This window comes from Sabethes cyaneus, chromosome 1, assembly GCF_943734655.1.
Source record: "Sabethes cyaneus chromosome 1, idSabCyanKW18_F2, whole genome shotgun sequence".
NCBI classification, from domain to species: Eukaryota; Metazoa; Arthropoda; class Insecta; order Diptera; family Culicidae; genus Sabethes; species Sabethes cyaneus.
The window spans coordinates 151,556,117-151,579,334 of record NC_071353.1 but is presented as its reverse complement, the minus strand read 5'-3'; the positions used below and the strand labels follow the sequence as shown (position 1 = coordinate 151,579,334).

The 23,218-nt window shown below is 42.0% G+C and overlaps 1 pseudogene; it reads right to left on the bottom strand.

Annotated features, from left to right (window-relative positions):
* Nucleotides 1-5,877: 5,877 nt before the first annotated feature.
* LOC128746461 (putative GTP-binding protein 6) lies at nucleotides 5,878-8,223 on the bottom strand (annotated as a pseudogene).
* Nucleotides 8,224-23,218: the final 14,995 nt, after the last annotated feature.

Genomic DNA, 23,218 nt, shown 5'->3' with positions numbered 1-23,218 from the left:
TGAGAAAGCTTTCCGCCGTGAGCGACTCGTCCGTCCCAGTCGCAATGCGACAGACTTGGAGGAATATCGCTCACCTCGTTGACAGCTTTCTCAAACCTGTTTAGTTATGCCCGAGAGAGTTTTCCCAAGTGAGTGACTCGTCCGTCCCGGTCGCAAAGCGAGAGACTTGGAGGAATATCACCCACTCAGTAGACAGCTTCCTCAGGTTGTTTTAGATATGACCGAACAAGCTTTCCCGTGTGAGTGACCGCTCCACCCGAAGGTTTGGAGCGCTATCAATCAAACAGTCGACAGCTTGCTCAGAGATGGACTTAGGGAATTTGGATTGGGAATTATGAGCAGATTGAAAAAAAAACATTTTAAATTGGCAGAGCTAATTTTATATGAAATATGTAACCAACGATTACACCACCTAGACTGGTATTTTTTAATCGTGACTCATACTATACACGAACGGCTTCGTCGATCGCATAGCTGCTGAGGTTTTCCGGCTGGTCGGTTGCAACAAGCCGTGCCTGGTTAGCGGTTATCGGTACTCCAATTTACCGATTACACAACGATTGAAGAGTTTATTATATTTTTTTGCCCAGTTAATACCATAATAACACAGGCAACGAGCGAAAAGTTGAACTTTTCGCCGTTGCGGACGACCAGAAAATGGCAGGAATAAGTTTACTGGTCACGGGCGACATTTTCTGCCACTTCCAAGACGTCTGCAGCTTGTAATTGCTTTACTATCAGTGTTTTTCTTTTGTAAACTGCAGAAAAGTTTTGCGCAAATTTTTCAGCTTTTTGAAAACTTGTGCGTACCGTCTACCGATTACCAAAGGAAAAGCACTATTCAACGTAGAAACAGATCATGAAAATTGATTTAGTGTGACTCGTTTCAATAAAATAGATTCAATCAATTCATGGATATAACTCCGAAATCGGTTGAAGATTGAACGTATACAATGTTACTAGTAGGATAAATGTTGCGTATGTAGGTTGTATACATGAAGAATCGTATTATTACATACATGGATACATCCTACTATCGCTACAAAGAGATTTACGTAGTCCTACGTCACCTAAGCGGTCGTGTCTTGTGCACAACCCCTCAGATTTTTTTTCTAATTAAAACTCATTAACAAACAGATACTCAACTTGAGTTATTCCTATTTATTTTTCGCTTTGTATTGACTCTATTGACTTGACCGCGACGTTAGGCATAGCATCGGCCGAGTCCACTCAGATGCTAACTTACATGTCATGGTACGATTATTGAGCTACAGTTTTGTACAACAGGTAAGCCACACAGTTCATGTTTGATTGAACTTTTAGCAATTCATCGATCGAAGAAAAATTTTCTAAGCAGAACAAATTTGGCGAGGTTGAAGACTTCTCAAAAACCACATTAATTCTTAGGCTGGGTTTAGCGGCAATCACAATTTTTGGAAAAAGGAGCTCTTCGATACGCAGATTTTTCGTCAGAGCTACAATTTTTGGGATGAAACAAATCGACATTTTGCCATTTGTAACCGAGACTTTCAATGTAACCTTTTCATCAGCATCCGGTTTCGATTCCGACTTAACAAAAATGCCCATTCCATACAAAGCAACCGGTTCTGCACTACTTATTTCCATCCATGTGTACAGATTTCCAACATATTGGAATGGGGAAAAGTTATAAAGTTTCTTACAATCGAGTTCATACTTCATGTCCAGTACGATCTGCCCAAGGTGGTTAGCGCCTTCGAACAGCAATTTATTGGCTTTAGTCCAGTTTTGGATTGCTTTTTGCATGTGTTCTTCAAGACAGTTTATTCGTGTACTGCGTGCGATCATTTCCAAAGATTTCTTATTGAGGGTAAAGAAATACTTGTGTGTAAAGCAGGCGAGCGGATTGTCCCGAATGACGGCTAAACATATTTCGTTTAGAGCGGCATATTCGTGCTTTCTATTGTCGTTAAACACTTTAAGCACGTTTGATTCATCTACATTATGTGCGAAAAAGTACTCACACGTTTCATTCAGCTCAAGCAGCATGTATTTCTGCGAGGCGTAATAAACATTAGTCATGTTTTCTTTGGTGAGATTTATTTTTTGACAGTACATATACCGTAGAATATCTCGGAACGTTGAAGGTTGAATATCAGTCACTGTAATAGGTTCACTGTTGGGCTGAGCTTCTGCGAACCGATCGTTGAACTGTGCGAAGAACACTTTGCTGGCCAGTATCAAAATATTTTTATGGCCGTACATCCTTTCACCTTCGTCTCCTACTAAAAATACTACGTCGGCAAAACACTCGTTGTTAACCAGCTGTTCAAGGCGGTCTAACATCGATAGTGATTTAATGAATTCTCTCACCATGGTCGTCATTCTGAAATTTGAAGAACGAAATGTTTACTGATACTTACAGGAGGGTTTTGATGCAGTTGTGCCGAAGGCCTAATGAATTAATTTTGTAATTTCGGTGTAAAAAATAGCCAATATGAATACTTTTTCGAGATAATTAAGTGGAAGAAGCATTTTGTTGATAAAAATATTGTTCTCTATGTTAACAATCAAATCACCTGTTCAGTTTAATCCAAAATTATTACCGTTGCGATCGCGAACTTTTGAAGTAGTAAAAACCAGGGGACTGATATGACGTCACATTTTCGTTGCTCACATGAAAAAGGCGGCAAACCAACCCATCGGCAAGCAACCATGTTTTCGCCGCCTACATCTCTTGTGTGCGAAAATGAGATAGCATGTCAGCACTGCGTTTCACTCAACTGCCAGCAGTCTGATTTGGGCCCGCTGTCAAATTTTGAGCCCCGGACATGCTGTCACTGACGTTTACTGCAGCTCGATATCCAGCTTTTTACGAGCCATAATGGCGGACGTGTTCGTAATATTTGAACAGCATTTTTGACATTTCCCTAATACATCGCACGTTTTCCTTCCGTGCATTCCTTTAGTTTTACCGTGAACGCGCGGAAAGAAAACGTGCGATGTATTAGGGAAATGTCAAAAATGCTGTTCAAATATTACGAACACGTCCGCCATTATGACTCGTAAAAAGCTGGATAGAGATGTCAATGGGGTGCGGCAAACGCAAAGCGATTTCGCAAAACGAATTTAACTAGCCATTTTCACAGTTTCATGTATTTCGCATAAATTGCCTGCCTGGCATTGGCTATGTGATGCTAAAACCTTGGCTAAAATCAAACTATAACTAACAAAATTTAACAATTTACACATCCGACTCGGCTGTCAGCTTGAGCCCATCTATGAAGCTGTCAGCTTGGGCCCGCTCTATGTTGGCTACGTTTTTTTTTGTACAGGTTGGTATTGGAAGCGTCATTCCCGTGGATAATTATCAATTCCAATTTTGACATTGTCGCCACTCTGTATATAGTCACTCTAGTTCAGGGGTTTGCGTGAGAAAAAAAGAAAGGGAAGTATTTTTGCTTTTGTCAACACTCCCCAAGTAACAACGATAGCTGAATTGCAAGAGCAATGGCTGTTTACGGGTTGGTTTAAGGCGATCAAAGCTGCATAAAGTAAGCACTTAAATGGTGTTTAAATAAGCGATGGTTAAGCTACTTTAAGTTTTTCAAACCAGTTCTCTCCCATAAGCTCATAAACAAGCTTAATAGCGGATTTTTCTGCTAAACAATCTGCTTCTCAACAGCCATAAACATCAAACCGTTTTACGGCTGCTTAAAGGTGTTAAAATGTAGAGTGAAAGCTTTCATTAGGCTCACAGCTTTCAAACTACTTTAAGGCTGCTTAAAGGTGTTAAAGTGGTTTTACAAACTACTATCAAGTTTTCATTCGGCTCACAGCACACATACTGTCAGATCATAGAATTTCGCAATTCGGCTGACAGCAAAAGTTTGTCAGTTATCGACATTATCGACTGCTTCACGCTAGACGACTAGGCTTCAGGTGTAAAGATATTCTCATTGTCTGTTCTGCAGATGCAAATGGGGCGGATCACACGGTGAGTGCTTATGGATCAAAAGATGGCGGGTTCAATTCCCGGAAAAAAAGGCATGCATTTTTAATTTAGCTAGCTTACTTATACGAATTAAAGTTATTCGAAATTAAAAATATCGTGCTCGACACAATGTTCACGGCAAAATAAAAATGACGCGTTCCATTTTTTTTAAATTTAAAAATAGATTTTTTTGGCTGCATAAAGGTTGATGAGTCGTTGATTAAGCGGCTGGTAGAGCATATTGCAAAACTATTTCTCGTTCTAAAAATAGAATTGACAGCATTGCGCAAATTGGCTATTTAAAAGCGCGCAAAAACCTCTATAAAGCTTCATCGCAGCTTCAAAAGCAGATTTTAACAAGTCTAAAGCTTGATAAAATCACCAGATTTAGATGTTTAAGAGCTGAATTTTTTTTATTAATATGTTACTATAAAATTGCTGGACATTTTATTTATCCAACGAACTGTTATGTTTCGTTCAGTAGTATAGTAGCTACACTCAACCCCCGCTAATATGAAAAACAGCTCGTTCAGATTGGGCGAGTTCATTTTTAATCTGAATATTTGGTAACTCTATTCATTTTCACACACGCGCAAGACGTGCACCCTATAAACTTGTTGTTTTGATTTGACGAAAACAAACGTTTTGAAAACATCTCAAACATGCACGAATTCTAAAGGTTCGGTTTGTATAATACGAAATTGGCTCGGCAGTTTCGACTAAAATGGTCTATTTTGATTTTGAAAATGGTGCTGGAGAGAGATAAGTTGCATATGAGCTATATTGCCAAAGCTCCTGAGCAAGAGGAAATGCATTAAGATTTTTTTGCTTTTTTTTAATTTACCGGTTCACTTTAACGTCAATTGTGTGTGACGCTTAATCGGGTTTTAATGTGAACGCATTCATACCGCCGGGGTACAGATTAAAAATGTTCAGATTAAGGCCCCGTACAGAGTAAACGCGACAGCGACGCGACACGACTTCGCTCTCATGTTGCTAAATGCACAGTCCTGCTTCGGGCAAAAAAGGGCTGGGCGTATAACTACAGCAAGAAATGTCGCGTCGCGTCGCATGTCGCTTGCACTCTGGCGGTACCCTAAAGAAGGTCATACCAACGGGGGTACACGGTATCCAGCTTTCCACGAGCGATAATGGCGGATATTGAGCACAAGTGGGCACAATCTTTTGACATTCATTGGAGGAGCGTCGAGTTCGCCCTGACGGAGTTACTATGGATACATGCATGATTGTTTGTTGTTCGAGAGTAAAATGTAAACATTGTTCAATTTAGCAGATCAGCGATTAATAGATAAATAAAATTAATTACGACTTGTTAGCTTTAAGACACAACTCGCCGGTTAATTCGGTTAATGTTACAGCTTGGATGACAGCCATTGCTAGATTCGTTAAAATTAGACACCAACAATTATTGATTTAAGTTTTTTGTGGTCGTAAATTTTAATGTTGAAATGCAATCGGCTGCACATTAAAATCGTCTTTCAAGGTTTTCATATATTCGAGCGCTTTGAAAGCGTGATGGACCTGGTTATTGAATACAAAAAGTCGAATTTTTCGTTCAATAAGATAATATTTTTTCATTCTTGCTATCAACCAGTTGTGTGTTTATTTACATGAACTAGACTTAATTACTTTGCACAACTCGTTGTATTAATGGATGAAGTTAGGCGTAGGCTAACGAAGCCCTTTTCTAAACAAACAGATGCCGAAACTGTTGTAGTTTGGCTTCGGTAATCACCGCTCCGACCAGCAGCCGCTGACTATCCCGAGGATCGGCAGCCGTTTCCGTTACAGCTGCATTCTTGTATAGCCAAGCCACCTCTTGGCCGCCCATAGGAACGCGTATAATAAGCTTTTGGCGACCGGTAACGACCAGAATTTGCCGCTCAATTTCTTGCAACTGTACATGGACGATGACATCGGCAAGTATCGATCAGTCCCGTCGGGATATCCGCCATAAAACCGAGGGTGTCCATAAAGAGTACTTCCAGCTTGCATGGAAGCCAGCCAGCATGAGCCGTTACATCCAACGTGGCAAATAGCTGATTCCGCGGTTCGAGAGATTTTTCCTCGGTGAAGGCTTTAATCAGAGAGGTTTTACCGGCACTGATGTAGCCAACGACAGCAACAATTGTATAGGCTTTCTGTTTGCGTCTATTGCGGAGCAAATCGCGATGCGACCGAATAGATGCCAGTTCATTTTTCAGCTTTCTCTCGCGGATGCGAAGCATGTGCCTTTGTGATTCGGTAAGATAAATACGACTTTTAGTACTGAGTCTTGATTCTTCATCTGATTCCAAATGTATGGAATTTCGGCCATTGCAACCTGCAGTTTAGCTTCAGTGCTTATGGCATGCAAGCGCAGAATCTGTATTACTACAGAATAACGGTCCATTACGGGAAGTTTAAAATGTTCTTCTAGTATCTGCTTTTGCACCAGAGACAAAGTGCCCTTACTGACAAATACACAAGTGATTAACGTTCCAGAAGTTTGCAGGTTTTGCAAACACATTTTAGTTTCTTCCAGTTTCCCAACGCCAAAAAAATGCTTTTTATCTAGCGATTCCAGCGGAACTTTCAGGGCGTACTCTACTGTCCATTTGGGTATCGAACGAACCAACGCTTCCGCCTCCGCAAGTTGATGTTCTGATTTGCTGGAAGACTTTTTCGGTCCCCACTTTATGTATGGTTGAATGATAAACACGTTTTGTTCGTTGTGCAGCCTTTTCTGCACTCGCATGGCATTGTTGGCAATGGTGTCGTAGTCGGCATCATCCAAGCTGAACTCATCTAAATCTGCTCCATCGGTCGAACCAGCGATCTCTCTGTTGGTACTCTTAAATTTCCCTTTATACCCAGGTAATCGCACGAAAGAATTCTATGGACGAAATTTTTTTCCTCTAAAAACTGTTTGATCATTGCAGTCTTCTTGGATCCTCGCCAAATAACAGCTTCGGTTCGGCTCTTCAATAGAAAACCAATCGACATAACGGCCAGTTTCTTTTCGGCACTGGTATAAACCGGTACCCATCCTTCTTCGCATTGGTGAACATCGTGATCCTCTAGTCCTAGCAAGAATGGAACGCTGGGACCGCACAGATTAATGTCTAATAAGCCAACCTAAACGAAAGTGTTGATTAAAAAACATGATTATATTTTGCCAATTCAAATGACTCACCTTATAACCGGATTCCGATAAGGTTAACGCGATCTGCAAAATTAAACAATGTTTACATTGTTACACTCGAACAACAAACAATCATGAATGTATCCATAGTAACTCCGTCAGGGCGAACTCGACGCTCCTCCAATGAATGTCAAAAGATTGTGCCCACTTGTGCTCAATATCCGCCATTATCGCTCGTGGAAAGCTGGATTAGCGTTTGAAATATTTCATTCAAACGTTACACTTCTATTTTTCGTTTTTACAAAGTGCTTCCCAGTCTCAGTATAGTAAACAAAGACGTAGTCCTACGTCAAAAATTAAAAAAGTGAACTTTTTTCCGATTCTTCAAGCAAACTGTCAACTTTCTCACCGTTCGGCTAGTTCCAAAGACCACCACCGTCAGCGCATAAGTTTCTGTCGAACAGGTCAATTATTTCAGTTGCTGTGATTTCTGGCTCTACTAATTTTTCTGAATTTTAAAGTACTTCATAAACTATTTATGTTATTTAAAAGATTAGATCGAGAAAATAAAATAATCCGGTGAAAACGGTTAGGGTCCCAAATGTCCCATCAGATATATGCATGCACAAATATCAGTATTTATGGCAGCTCTGCGCGGGAGCTCTCAATTTGCTATGTGAATTGAACCCTGAAATCCGAAACGCCTGCCTTGTTTTTGTTGCCTGATCTGATTTATCAAAATAACAGTTGATCTTGCTGGATAGCGACCTGAGAATAGTGCGATTACAAACAGTTTGATAGCGAATAAAATCGGGATTTCCTTTAGTTTCTATTTAATTTTCGACTCGTTTTAAATTCTCATACGGTGCTAACATTTGCGATTAAACGTAGATCACCTATCTACGAATCTGTGACGTTAAAAGTGCTTTTTTTTTTACTTTAAAAGTTGCAGTTACAACGATTTAATAGCAGGTAGGTAATATTTTATGAACTGCAAATTATTTTCGAGTGTCCTAGTAGAATTCATGAATCAGCGAGAAATTTTGATTCTACTATAACCAACTATTGTATAGGTATAGCCCATAACAGTCCAAACCGAAATCATCACGTTTTGCTTTCAATTTCAGAACAGCAACCATGGCAGTGGAATTCATCCATTCACCGGCACTACCTGACCGCCTGGAACGGATGGTTAACAACGAGTATTTTGCGGATGTGGTATTTTTAGTTGGAGACGAAGGCGAGCGGATACATGGTCATAAAATGATCCTGACTCTTGCCAGCGAGGTTTTCTTCGCCCAGTTTAACGGTCAGTTCGAAGAAGCTCAGCCCAACAGTGAACCTATTACGGTGCCTGATATTCAACCCGCCATCTTTCGAGACATTCTACGGTACATGTACTGTCAGAAAATAACTCTCAGCGAAGAAACGGTAACCGACGTTTATTACGCTTCGCAGAAATATATGCTGCCTGAGCTGAACAAAATGTGCGAGGAATTTTTTGCACGTAATATAGACGATTCAAATGTGCTTAAAGTATTTAACGACAACAGAAAGTACGAATTTGCCATTGTAAACGAGAAATGTTTGGCTACCATTCGGGATAATCCACTCGCCTGCTTTGAGCATGAAAATTTCTTTACACTCGAAAAAAAATCTTTGGAAATTATCGCAGGCAGCACACGAATAAGCTGTCTGGAAAAACAAATGCAAGAAGCAATCCAAAACTGGGCCAAAGTAAATGAATTGCAACTTGAAGACGCTAACCAGCTGGAACAGATTGTACTGGACAGAAAGCGTCTCGAGTTGGATTGCGAGAAACTCTATAACTTCCCATCATTCCACTATGTCCATAATCTTCACACAGTAATGGATATGATTAGTGCCCAACCTGTTGCCTTGTATGGCATGGGAATCTTTGTTAAGTCGCAATGGAGACCACTTTTTACCGTTGATAGGAAGGTAACATTGAAAATCTTGGTTAGAGTTGATGGAATGGCGGAATACTCGGAGCAAAGAGTTGTATCGGTGACGAACCAGCTGCGTATCGAAGAGTGCCTGTTCAAGAAAATGACGATCCCCGCTAACGTCAATTTTAGAATTGCGGTGCAGTTTGAAAGGTCTCTTAACCCGTTATATTTGTTTTGCTTGAAAGGTTTTTTATCGATCGATGGATTGATAACGATGCAAAATACAACCTTCAGACCATATGGACAAACGGATGAGACAAACTGCGTGGCTTATTTGTTGTACAAACTTGTAAAAACTCAATGTGCACAAAGTAAATTTAAACGGAAGTAAAGTCAGCTTAGTGGGCTTGACTGACCGGTGTTTATAGAAAATATGGCAGCTAAGTCTGTATCAAAGGTTGAAATAAATCTTGTACCTGAATCAAGTCGTGTATTTGTGATGTTGATGACTCTCTCTCCCCCCCCCCCCCTCTCTCTCTCTCTCTCTCTCTCTCTCTCTCTCTCTCTCTCTCTCTCTCTCTCTCTCTCTCTCTCCCCTCTCTCTCTCTCCCCTCTCTCTCTCTAACTCACACACACACACACGCACACACACTCACTCACTCTTCCAAGGTCTCTGGATTTATTGGGTCTTTGACAGTTACCTCAACTGGATCTTCTGGAACGTCCGCAAGAACAGATTGTCGAACTGTTGTCTCAGCTATGGTTGCTGCTGGTATAGGATGAAGTCCGGACATGTCCACTAACTAGAATGCTCAGGTGACTTGTCGACTCCGGCGGATTACCATCTGCCTCACACGGTGCTTGAGTCTGCTGCTAATTCACGGTAGCAGGCTGACATTGTAATGGTTGAATTAGATTGAGGATTGTCCGCCCGACAAGGCCTGCGCAGTATAATTTCTCCATCTATTTCAGTCCATGGCAGCTGGTCTTCAGCTCCGTAGGCTCCCAGTGCTCGCTCCACCTCGCTCGCTGTGCCCCTCCTCTTCGTCTTGTTCCTACCGGATTCGATACGAAAACCATTTTTACAGGATAGTTGTCCGGCATTCTAGCAACATGTCTTGCCCAACGTATCCGTCCAGCTTTAACTAAAACTACTAAACTAAACCACTGACTAAACTAAAAGAAAGCCTTTTAACTAAAAATTCAAAAGAAAGGATGGATAATTCAAAGCAAAAAAAAAACAGATTTGAGGAAAAGAAGAAAACTTCAAGGGAAAACTCAAAGCAACCAAAAAAACTAAAGCATAAAAGAAAAACTTTCAGTTTTTCTTTCTTTCCTGAGTTTGAGTTTTGCTGTCTTTGCCCTTCCTGAGTTTTTCTGTTTTTTCTTTCTTTCCTCGAACTTTTGTTGTGCAAGTTTTAGGCTATATTTGGGACTATCCGGGAATGCTCCGGATTAAGTTGCCGTCAAGCTTTACGACCTGCACCGAAAGACTGTTATTTACGCGTCGGAAGGACCACGACAATCGACCCCAGTCGCTGGCCGAACAACTGGGGACTATCCGGGGCTGGGCTCCGAAGGCCTCTTTTTATGGTTAGCTCGAGCGTGAGATCCGGAGGCTCAACGTCAGCTCGGGGACAATCGGACACCAGTCCGAAGTCCAAACAAGGTCTTTCAATTAAAGATTTATTAAACTTACTGGGTGTGACAGTGTAAGTACGATGTACGGTGGGCCGGCCGACTGATGCTGGATCTGGCGGTATCGATTCGGTTGGTGTTCAAGCAGGAGGTGCCTGGTGAATCTGTTTCGTGCTTCTCGTTTTGGTGCTGCTATCTATCGGAAGTCAAAATTTAGTAACCAGCTTCGCGCTGGGGCTGCTGTCCGTTCAGTAAGGTGACGAAAGCTGTGGGAAAACTTTCTGACCTAACTTGGTCAGCATTACTCCCGCTGAGACTCGGTTCGGTTGAAAAGGACCGTGGCTTGCCAGCCACGCGGTTGACTTTCAACTAGTGCACAACCCAAGCAACAATTTCAGGCTGATCAAACGCTTTTATAGCTGATTTTATTCAACCTGTGGTTGATCTATGGTTAGGGTTTAGAAATAAAAACCTTTTTTCAGCTCTTGAACATCTAAATCTGGTGATTTCATCAAGCTTCAGGCTAATTGATAGCTGCTTTCGAAGCTGCATTGAAGCTTAATGAAAACTGTTTTGCGCTTTTAAATAGCCAATTTGCGCAATGCTGTCAATTCTATTTTTAGAACTAGGTTGACCCGACGTGGCTAGCCACGATACTTTGGTATCCTTGAAAATTGTATTGTGATTTACAATTCAATAGCGCGTATGAAAATTGATTAGTCAAAAATTGGCAACCTTCTATTAATTAAAACACGTGTTAACTACAAATGAAGCAAACCGGGCTCAGATAAATGGGTAAAAATCTACAAATTGTAAAGAACGTGCTGCTCGAGGAAGAACATTTTGAAAAAGTAGTCATTTCTAGAACCGATACAAAATTTAAAATCTGTCCCGCCAGAACTATGATTGCAGAAAATATTGATTGCATTATACCGGGCAGACGTTTGCTATCGAATTCGCTACCCCTCGTTGGACCGCAACTATAAAAACATTCTTCGTTCTAGTAAACTGGACAATCTTTTGGATTAGTTATTTGCCTGAAATTGAACCAATACAATACAAAATCCTTGGATATTTCAGATCTCAATGGCTTTTTTGCGGCCCAGTCTCATAAAAAATTAGAATTCTTTTGAAACACTTAAAGAACATATCTAATGTCCTTCTACTCAGTTCTTAAAGTTAGAACCAAAATATTTATATAACTTTATATTGAGATATTTCAGATCTCAATATTTCAGATCATCAAAGATTTCAGATCGACTTAACACCAAAATCAGGGAACAATACGTTCCACATAAACCACATTTGGATTAATTCTGGCGTTTTTATCATTAAAGTTTCAATGTGGTCGGTGTCAAATCAGACCGGATCAAGTCGTAAAATAAAAAAAATATGTTTTAATGATAGCAAACAATCAAGAATTTTCTAAGTTATATTTTACTCTAACCAGACCACCTAAATGTTTCAAACAGCTAAAGTTATAAGATGATTTCGAACGATTGATAGCTATGAACCATACAGAACAGTAAAGTTTGAACACGTTTTTCTCGAAATCATGGTTTTGTCACTTGGTTCAATCTGACTTAATACCAACCATGTGTCCTTGATAAAACATCAGACTATTTAGGAAAACACGCTACATCCCCTCTGTTTGATTCGCCTGAATCAGGAAGGGTTTTAGCTACCATTCTCGTAAGGCACAGCGGAAGAAGTAAATGTAGATATAAAAATACTCAACGGGATATGCGTTTTCGCGCTTTATATTGATTATGCGCTACCTTGGCAGCTTGATTAAATCGTTGGCTATCCTTATTACCACGTGCCAAATCCATTGTTTAGATTGCTCCATGAATCTCAAACGGTTGACGCACAGACAAACAGACGAGACACTCGCGTTAATTCCATCGTCCAATCAAAAACCACCCATTTTTCAAAAAAGCATGTTTCGCAACATGGACACACCGCGGCGCGTGAAACTCGTATACTTAAAACTCTAAGCAACATTCGCGCGCCGCGGTGTGTCCATGTTGCGAAACATGCTTTTTTGAAAAATGGGTGGTTTTTGATTGGACGAGTAAAGTCGGGCACTCAAATTCCATGAAACTGGCAACCAATATTTTTATTATTCCATTCTGGTTATTTTCGTTGTGGCTCCGCATTTTTGGTTCCGCTCCGCTATACAATCTGCATTGAGATTGCTGACAGCTACCGTACGCACACTATATGCCGCGTATACGTACACGCGATTTGTTGCTGCTGCTGTTAGTATTTCCATGACGTTTTTCAAATTGGGGGAAAACAAACCACCAACACAACCGCAATTTAGCAAGCTCTATTATGTCTTTATGAGCTAAGCCCAGGGATGGAAAATCAGTGATCAATTTTTGAGTCATCGCCACACACAGCTTTAACCACATAACTATTTGTTTTCTTATCAATTCTCAGTATTCGATGACAGTGTTACTCATGATTTTTGTGTTGAGATTGCACGCAACCGATCGTCCTTATCTGTTGGATTTCTGTCAACGCAACCAGCAATGAACACGATCTGCTGTGGGGTTATTGTGGGAAGCAAATATGTAGCGTGTTATATGTTATTTAAACAGCAATGGCTGTTTACGAGTTGGTTTAAGGCGATCAAAGCTGCATAAAGTAAGCACTTAAATGGTGTTTAAATAAGCGATGTTTAAGCTACTTTAAGTTTTTCAAACCAGTTCTCTCCCAAAAGCTCATAAACAAGCTTAATAGCGGATTTTTTTGCTAAACAATCTGCTTCTAAACAGCCATAAACATCAAACCGTTTTACGGCTGCTTAAAGGTGTTAAAATGTAGAGTGCCAGCTTTCATTAGGCTCACAGCTTTCAATCTACTTTAAGTCTGCTTAAGGGTGTTAAAGTGGCTTTACAAACTTCTACCAAGTTTTCTTTTGGCTCACAGCACACATACTGTCAGTTCATAAAATTTCGCAATTCGGCTGACAGCAAAAGTTTGTCAGTTATCGACATTATCGACTGCTTCACGCTAGGCGGGCTAGGCTTCAGGTGTAAAGATATTCTCACTGTCTGTTCTGCAGATGCAAACGGGGCGGATCATACGGTGAGTGCTTATGGATCAAAAGAATTGGCGGGTTCAATTCCCGGAAAAAAGACATGCATTTTTAATTAGCTGTGCTTTACTTTATAAGAATTAAAGTTATTCGAAATAAAAAATATCGCGTTCGACAATGTTCACGGCAAAATAAAAATGTCGCGTTACATTTTTTTAAATTTACAAACAGATTTTCTTTTGGCTGCATAAAGGTTGATGAGACGTTGATTAAGCGGCTGGAAGAGCATATTGCAAAACTATTTCTCGTTCTAAAAACAGAATTGACAGCGTTGCGCAACTTGGCTATTTAAAAGCGCGCGAAAACAACAATTAAGCTTCATCGCACCTTCGAAAGCAGCTTTTAACAAATCTGAAGCTTGATAAAATCACCAGATTTAGATGTTTAAGAGCTGAAAAAAGGTTTTTATTTCTAAACCTAAACCATAGTTCAGCCACAGGTCGAATAAAATCAGCTATAAAAGCGTTTGATCAGCCTGAAATTGTTACTCGGGTTGTCATGTTCCATAATATTCTCTTACCTTTTGCCTGAAACTGCAAATCTGATGAACCACTTTTCTTGAAAGAATCGAGCGAAAAATGAAGACTGGTTCTGTTCGATTTCTGCCGGGCATCCGACTTTTTCGTAAGCGGGTACCCAGCAAGAAATGTCGCGTCGCGTCGCATGTCGCTTGCACTCTGGTGGTATATTTAAATGTACACTCTTAAATGATTCTACCTGTAAATAGGTCGGATTTAGTTAAAGTTAGGTTGAAACTACTCAAAATGCCCTTAAAGTGTACAAACTCAAACTTTGGGTAAAAATTTCAACCAATTTTGGCTACTTGCTACCGATAATTGAATTATTCTCTATGACAAATAACGCAATTTTAAGTTCCTACTACCAATTTTTTGGTTGAAAAAATACTCAAAATCTGAGTTTGTACACTTTAAGGGCATTTTGAGTAGTTTCAACCTAACTTTAACTAAATCCGACCAATTTACAGGTAGAATCATTTAAGAGTGTACATTGATCTGTTCTGTTCAGCTCGGTAGTCACTTAGTCAGCCAGTGCAGTTGTAGGGTTGTAGCGGAGAGTCGTTTTTGCTCGTTTAGTTTTCAGCCAACATCCTATCAATTTTTAATCGGAAAGACTGCACTTCAACAACGTTGTAAGTACGATCACGATACATTGTAGATTATTTAAAAGTACAAAAATTATATCGGAAAAGTTAGGAAAGACCCCAAAACGCAGAGGATATTCTTTTAGATAGAGGCAGTTAATCGGTTGCCACTATGAGTTTGCGCGCTCTGCACATCAACGACCTGCCCAGCGAAACGCTACAGGCTATCTTCGCCTATCTACCTCAACTGGTGGACAGAAAGATGCTTTCCCTGGTCTGTCCCCTATGGAACGATCTGGCGTTCGACTACAGCTTTTTAGGCCGTATTAAACTGTGCTGCTACAAGGATATCGTGAATGCACTGCCTAAAATTTCACGATCCTACCGTGTGGTTTCCATTCGTTTTGACCCTTATGCCAAATTGGATGAAGAATACATCAGGAAAATGCTGATATGGTTCAAGCAACTTAGTGCATCCCTAGAGGAATTTGATTGTTCTGATTTTGATCTATTAGAGTCGTTGGCACTAAAAATTCTTACCATCTGTCCGTGTGTTAAGAAGGTTCAACTTGACTCTAGCCATTACATACCAGATGATAAGCTACCGGTCCTGGAAAAGTTGGAAGAACTGGTAATCAAAAATACGACCTTCATAAATCTCGTTTCTCTACATTGTAAACAACTCTTGTCAAGTCTTGAACCGGGTTCTGCCAGTACATTACCAGTGAAGACGAACCTCATTCGTCTGGCTCCGAATCTACGAAGCCTTCAAGCAACCAGCAAACATTTTGATCTACCAATGGTGGTTCAAAATTTGCCACTGGAGAATCTGAATGTCTCCTTAGAGGATGGTTTTGATATATTTCGCAACTGCTCAGACATAACCAAGCTTACATCTGTTCGACTGTTTTCGATTGAAATCGATCAACAGGACTTGGAACAACTATGCAAGTTTTGTCCATTGTTGACCAAATTGGCGTTAGCTGTCATTCCGACCGCTTCATTGGAGTGTTTGGCTGCGCTGACACATCTTAAGGTAAATTATTACAAACTGGCACTTTGTTTTAACTTTTCTTCACCATTCTTTTTTTCTCTACAGGTTCTTTCTTTGTTCAATCATCATCATGACTCATTTACAAACAAAGATTTTTGTTTGTCCAGTGTTGAAATAGTCGAATTCGTAGAACCGAATTCTATGCATTTCGACACTATGCAGCGTATCTTTCCCAACGTTCATTACTTGAAATTTTGGTACAATTTGTATTTGGAAACCAGCGGAAAGATCATCGACGGTTTCCCGCATCTTAGAACGCTAGAGCTGCAGTGGTTCTGGCATCTGGAACTGCTGGAAGGGCTATCCAATCTGCGTGAACTAATTGTGCATCGTTCACAACTATCAGGCAGCGGTTTAACGGCCTTACAGAATCTGCACAAGTTAACATTGAACGACAGCGTATTAGATGAAGTGACCGACGAGTTGGAACTTTTGTTGCCAAATTTGAAATTTCTTGATTTACTCAATAATTCGCAATGCTGCGCAGAAAAGCTACCACCAGGATGTACGATTAGGCAGTGCCTCAGCAAGGGCAGTACCGATCTTTTCGACTGCATAAAATAAACAGTCAACTAAACCAGTTGAGAGCTACCCCATGCTGTATTTCAAACCGAATCAAAAATTTCTTTACTAATTAGCTTGTTTTTAATATCGATACAAATAATCAAAATCGCTAACAATGTGCCAACAAAAATCCAGGATACTGAGAGCAGCAAGTTAAACTTGCTTCAGTTGTACTCAAATTTGCTTAAATGAAGAGCTGTCTGCCCGTTCGACAGAGTTAATGTCCCTAATGTAATGATCTCGTCCACTCAATCAATGTACTCGAGAAAAGAATTCCCTCAGTTTGGCAGGTGTTTTTTCGAGATTGGAGCTACTGTTTCATGTCCTGAGCCTAACGTAATTGGGGATCTCCAACGGTCTTACAGTAGCGTAAATTGTTCCACAGAAGGGCAAACGTACCATCTTTCCTTCCGCACAGGTGTACTAATAGAACAAGTTTCTTCGTAAAATCAGTTTTTTTGCCTTCGGACAGAATGAACGTCTCGGTCCGAAAAGTTCGTCCATGCTCTGCTGCCAACGCTACACACCGTCAGATTCGTTGGCAGTGCTTGAAACACCTCCTCTCCCACTGCTTTTCAATTTCCGTGTCAACAGCCACGTGCTTTCGCACAAAGTTATGAAAAGTTGACTCAAGGTAGCTCCCGCATCTTTGAGCTGCCATATCAGCTGGCCTTATTTTCAGTGGCCATTTTCATATTTCCTTTGCCGGTTTCTTGACCCGAACAACCTCCAATTGACCATCGGCAATGAAGATCACCAATAGAGTTTTTGCTTTCACGGCCTCCAAAAACTTCGTGAGCCGCTGATTGCTGATTCGGCTCAAAATTTCCACGTATCGCAATCGTCTCCAGCGAACTGAACTGCTGAACCAGCCAATTATTGCGCCTCTGGTCATTCTGCCTGCGGCTGCCTTGAAGGCTTCTAGAGTCTTCCAATTTTGCAACAATTCCGAAAAAGACTGCGCTTCAAGAGTCTTCAAACTAACGTTGAACTGGGGCCCATATCCTCACTCAGCACTGTACACCATCCATCGTGGTGGGGCCTTAATCAGTCTTGTCAGCTTCCCGCGAAAGCCGTTTTCGTTCATAATTTTGCATAGCTCTTCACGGGCGATTGTATCGTATGTGGCCTTGAAAGCTATGAATAAGTGGTCCGCAGGGATTTAGTATTTGCGACACTTTTAAAGGATCTGTCGCTGTGCAAAGATGCGGTCCATTGGCGATTGGCGATTGCACGATTCTACTTGCTAGCCGATGGACGGTGAAAGATGATCTGAGACCAGTTTTCCCATTCTAACTTACTGCCCTTCGGAACGATACAGCTGTTCCATGGCCTCGCACTTCATTTTTTCTAGGCGGAAAAACTGGATGTGCTGCCTTCGTTTCTGTCTATATCGTTCCACGTTTTGACGGGTCCCCTGCTGCAGCATTGCGCAAAGGCAGTAGCGGCCTTAGGAAACTAGTCGCATTAGATTGTACCGTTGCTAGTAACGGTAACGAAAGTTGGTAACAACGGAAAGTCTTTGGTGCACTTTAACCTTCAAAAGGCAGTGGTCAAAATCGATGTTTGCTCCACGATAGGTTCTAACGTCGTCTATTGTGCCGATCTTCAGGTGTACCGATATGGAATCGGCTGAATACAGCAGGGGATCACTTCGAGACGGGTTTCCTCTGGATGAAGGACGACGGGAGCTTTCCGGACAGCTACCCTATGACGCTGAAACGGCTCAAGCAGAGAGAAAGCTGGAAAAATTGCCGCAGCTATTCCAAATCGTTCGGAAGCAGATCACAGATTACCAAGCAAAAGGTAAGGATATGCCCATGAAGCCTCCGACGAAGAGCTGCGCATACTGCGAATCCCGAGAAGGTGTGGTATCTTCCACTGAGTGTGGTGCTAAATCCAAAGCAGCCGGACAAAGTCAGACTCATCAGGGACGCTGCGTTGATGGTCCAAGGAATCTCCCTCAACTTGAAGCTGCTGAAGGGGCCGGATCTACTGGTGCCGTTGGTGTCGGTGCTTCTCAACTTCCGGGAGCGGCGGGTTGCTTTCGGTGGGGACATTGGCAAGGACAAATCCGCCCAGTGGTTTCTGTTCCGAAACAACGGCGCAGAAAAGTCGAAAGTGTATACGTGATGGATGTTGCCACATTTGGGTCAACGTGCTCGCCTGCATCCGCACAATCCGTCAAGAACCGAAATGTGGCGGAGCATGCCGGGCAGTTCCCGGAAGCAGCGTTGGCCATCATCAAACGGCACTATGTCGATTACTACTTCGACAGTTCCGACACGGCTGAAGAAGCGGTGGAACGAGCGAAACAGGTGAGGTTTATCCAAGCTGAGTTTAATATTCGAAACTGGGTATCGAATTCGCCGGAAATACTGACAGCATTAGGAGACGCCAAACCTGGGAAGGCAGTCGTCTTCAACCTTGATAAGTCCAGTTCTCAGAAGTCCAACGAACGAGCCTTCTTCGCAACACCCCGGTCGGATATGCAAGCCTACTTGTGCGGGGAAAAACGGCCAACAAAGCGAAACGTCCTAAGCAGTGTTATGAGATTTGTCGACTCTTTGGGGCTACTGTCGCCGTTCGCGATTCATGGCAAGATACTCGTCCAACATCTTTGACGAAGTGAATGCGATTGAGTGGGAACAAGAGATCGATGAACGCTGCTGGAACCCGTGGCAGCAGCGGATTCGTTTGCTTCCGGAAGTCGAGGCACTACGAACTGAACTGATGGCGTTCGAATGAACCAAACCTTTCTGGAAACGACTACGCTGCATATCGATCGCACCACTCTGTGGACCGATTCCCGATGTGCTGTCGTGGCAGCAGTCAGATCAATATAAATACAAACAATTCGTCGCATTTAGAGTTGGTGAAATTCTGAAACTAACCAACATGAGAGACTGGCGATGGGTACCGACCAAGCAAACCGTCGCGGATGTTTTCACCAAGTGGGGAAACCATTGCAGAATGAATCGAAATGGGTGAAGGGTCTAACGATGCTGTATCAACCGCGCGACCAGTGGCCAGTGATCGAACCAAGCGAAGAAACCGACGAAGAGGCGAGGAGTCCCCAGCCAGCACCAACTCGTATATCAATGTACGAAAATTATCGTAAATATCTCTTAACAAACTCGGATTCGTGAATAAAGCTTAATAAAGTGCGCACAAGTTGACATTCTATCGTTTATAATGCTAGTAGCTGACAAACATACGATTTTCAGCACAAAGTCGTATAGCTGTATGAAGTTTGTCGCGCTTAATCGGATCTTATCGTATTGAAATACCTATATAAGTGTATCGCACAAGATTATTCCTCAGTGCGTATATCGCCTCCAAAATGATACGGATAAGCGGCTTTTGCGCGTCGAATACGATTTTGTTGGATACATATTTGTACGTAACTCTTATTTGCAATCTAATTATACATATGAAAATGCTGACTGGGTCTAGTAATGTTTCATGAAGTAGTGGATGTGAACGCTGTACCTCCTTGGACGAAGCTGAGATATTCTAAACAAAATGCGCAGAACCTACATGTGTGGTGTACAAAAACGAAGTGTCTTTTATTCAAATCAAAAACGGTTGCATATGTCGATACCAAAGTATATAGTATAAAGGTTGCTCAATATGGAATGCACGTTAAATCAATTGTGATCAGATTGATCTCAACAGCCCTCCTCAAGCTAATCACTATTGAATGCCCAAGGCCAAACAATGTTTCTTAAATGCCACTGGCGGAAGGCCTTTAGTCAATAAATCCACTAGCTGGTCACCGCTCGATTTGAATCGCACGGCAACTCTCTGCTTCTGAACGCACTCCTTAATGAACTGGAGTTTCACATCTGTGTGCTTCAGCTTCCTAGACGACGCTTCCGATTCAGCGATTGCGATCGCCGATTGATTGTCTATCCTTTCCTTTCCGTAGGATAGGCGTAGTATCCTTTTCAGATGTGACCAATGATCTAGTGACGGGTTACACTGGAACTGATTAAACTATACCCAAGTAACAATTTCAGGCTGATCAAACGCTTTTATAGCTGATTATATTCAACCTGTGGCTGATCTATGGTTTAGGTTTAGAAATAAAAACCTTTTTTCAGCTCTTAAACATCTATATCCGGTGATTTTATCAAGCTTCAGGCTAATTAATAGCTGCTTTCGAAGCTGCAATGAAGCTTAAGAGAACCTTTTTTGCGCTCCTAAAGCCAATTTACACAATGCTGTCAACTCTATTTTTAGAACGAGAAATAATTTTGCAATCTGCTTTTTTAGTCGCTTAATCAACGCTTCATCAATCATTATGCAGCCAAAAAAAATCTATTTTTAAATTTAAAAAATGGAGCGCAGCCTTTATTATTTTGCTGTGAACATGTCTCGAACGGAATATTTTTAATTTCGAATAACTTTAATTTGTTTAATTAAGCTCTACTTAAAAAGGCTACTTTTTCCGGGAATGAACCCGCCATCTTTTGATCCATAAGCACTCACCGTGTGATCCGCCCCATTTGCATCTGCAGAACAGACAGTGAGAATATCTTTACACCTGAAGCCTAGCCCGCCTAGCGTGAAGCAGTCGATATTGTTCTATTTCTATAATAAATTCTATGCTCTGACAGTATGTGTGCTGCGAGCCGAAAGAAAACTTGGTAGAAGTTTGTAAAGCCACTTTAACACCCTTAAGCAGCCTTGAAGTACTTTGAAAGCTGTGAGCCTAATGTAAGCTTCCACTCTACACTTTAACACCTTTAAGCAACCGTAAAACGGTTTGATGTTTATGGCTGTTTAGAAGCAATTTTTTAGTAGAAAAATCCGCTATTAAGCTTGTTTATCAGCTGTTGGAAGAGAACTGGTTTAAAAAACTTAAAGTAGCTTAAACATCGCTTATATAAACACCATTTAAGTGCTAATTTTATGCAGCTTGAGTCGCCTAAAACCAACCCGTAAACAGCCATTGCTCTTGCAATTCAATTCAATTCGGCTAAATTAGCCGGCTCCTTCAACTCAGTGTGGGTCCTGGCAGATTCTCCGAACAGAATGTGGTTTGGCGTGAGCGCTTCACATTCGGTGGGGTCCTGCGACATATAGGTGAGTGGTCTCGCATTAATAATATCTCCGGTTTCCGCAAGCACTGTCAACAGGATCTCATCGTTGAGTTTACGACCGTCGCCCAACGCTCTAATCATCTCTTCCACGCTTCGTACCATCCGTACCCAAATACCTCTCATGTGAGGTGCAGAGGGAGGGTTAAACGACCCTTTTTGTCCGCGCGTCCGTGAATGTCTCACAGCACTCATCGTTAATCGGCTTCATCTGCTTGAGCAATTGACTATTGGCACCCACGAAATTGGTTCCGTTGTCCGAGAAAATCTCAACCGGAGAACCCCATTTGCAAATGAATCTATAGCTATACGCTAGCTCAAGATGAACAGCCCTTGCTACTAGACAGGTAAAAACGACGATATATCGCTTCTCCCGACGCCGACCCACTGATACTTCCAGTGGACCGAGATAGTCCACTCCGACGTAGATGAAAGGTTTCACGTACGGCGTTAATCGTTGCTTGCGCGGAGTCTGTGGTTCACATTTGGTTATCTTGCATCTCTGCTAGTTCCTTGTAACTCTGTTTACTATGGCACGCAAACAGGGGTTATAATAACGTTGACGCAACTCATTTACTACCGTTTCCTTGTTCACGTGGCCGAATCGGTTAGGATAGTGCTCAACGAGGCGTTGTACTATCAGATGATCCTTTGGTAGAATAATGGGAAATCGGGTATGGAAGGATGCGTACTCGGCATTCGCTGTCCTACCTTCCATTCTAATGACTCCGCACTCATCTATAAATGGTGTTAACAGTGGGCTCGATCTTTCAACACTCAGAAGCTCTCCCGCCGGTTTGTCTCGATTGTTCAACAACAAACGCATCTCGTCGGGATAGTACTCGCTTTGAACAACGCACCACAAACACATTTCCGCTCGCGAGTATTCCTGTTGGCGCAGTGGAATAACTTTAGCCGGAATCGGCCTAGCAAGATGTTTCTCCTGGGCAGGCGTCGCCGTGGTTGTCTCTATTGGAAGACCTTGTTTCCGGAGTTTGCAGTTCGAGATAAAACGGTAAACGAATGCGACTGTTCGCACTAGCACCTTCCATTTAGAGATTCGGCCGGTATCCACTAGTCCCGCGGCCACTGCGATATGATGTAGCAGAAGATAAGCCCTAAGCTCTTCGTCGGAGCCAGCGAGGCGCTGCGGATCACATATTTTCTAACAACGCTGCGTGCTTTCGCGGAGCGAACACCGGGTGATGATGAAGGAGATCGAGAAAGTCCGTCGAGAGTGTGTGGAACGGGCCACTTCGTCCATCATAGCGTGGTATTTCAACGCTCCCGGCACAACGCACATGGGCGGTGTCTGGGAGCGGATGGTACGGTCCGCTAAAAAGGCTCTACGGGTCCTGGACGACGGGCGGCCGACCATTAACGTACGTTCCACAGGCGTACGCCGAGCAAGAAATCATATCACCGAAACACTTCATGCGTGCAACGGCGACTAAGAAGGACGCAGTTTTGGACAACATCGATCAATACCATGAAACCCTGAGCAACATGTATCACCGATCGCGGTGCCTGGCTAGCAAGTTTTTGGAAACGGTAGCCTCTGGAGGTCGGAGACCTGGTGTTCATTGTGGAAGGAAAGAAGCGGAAATACTGGAGACAAAGG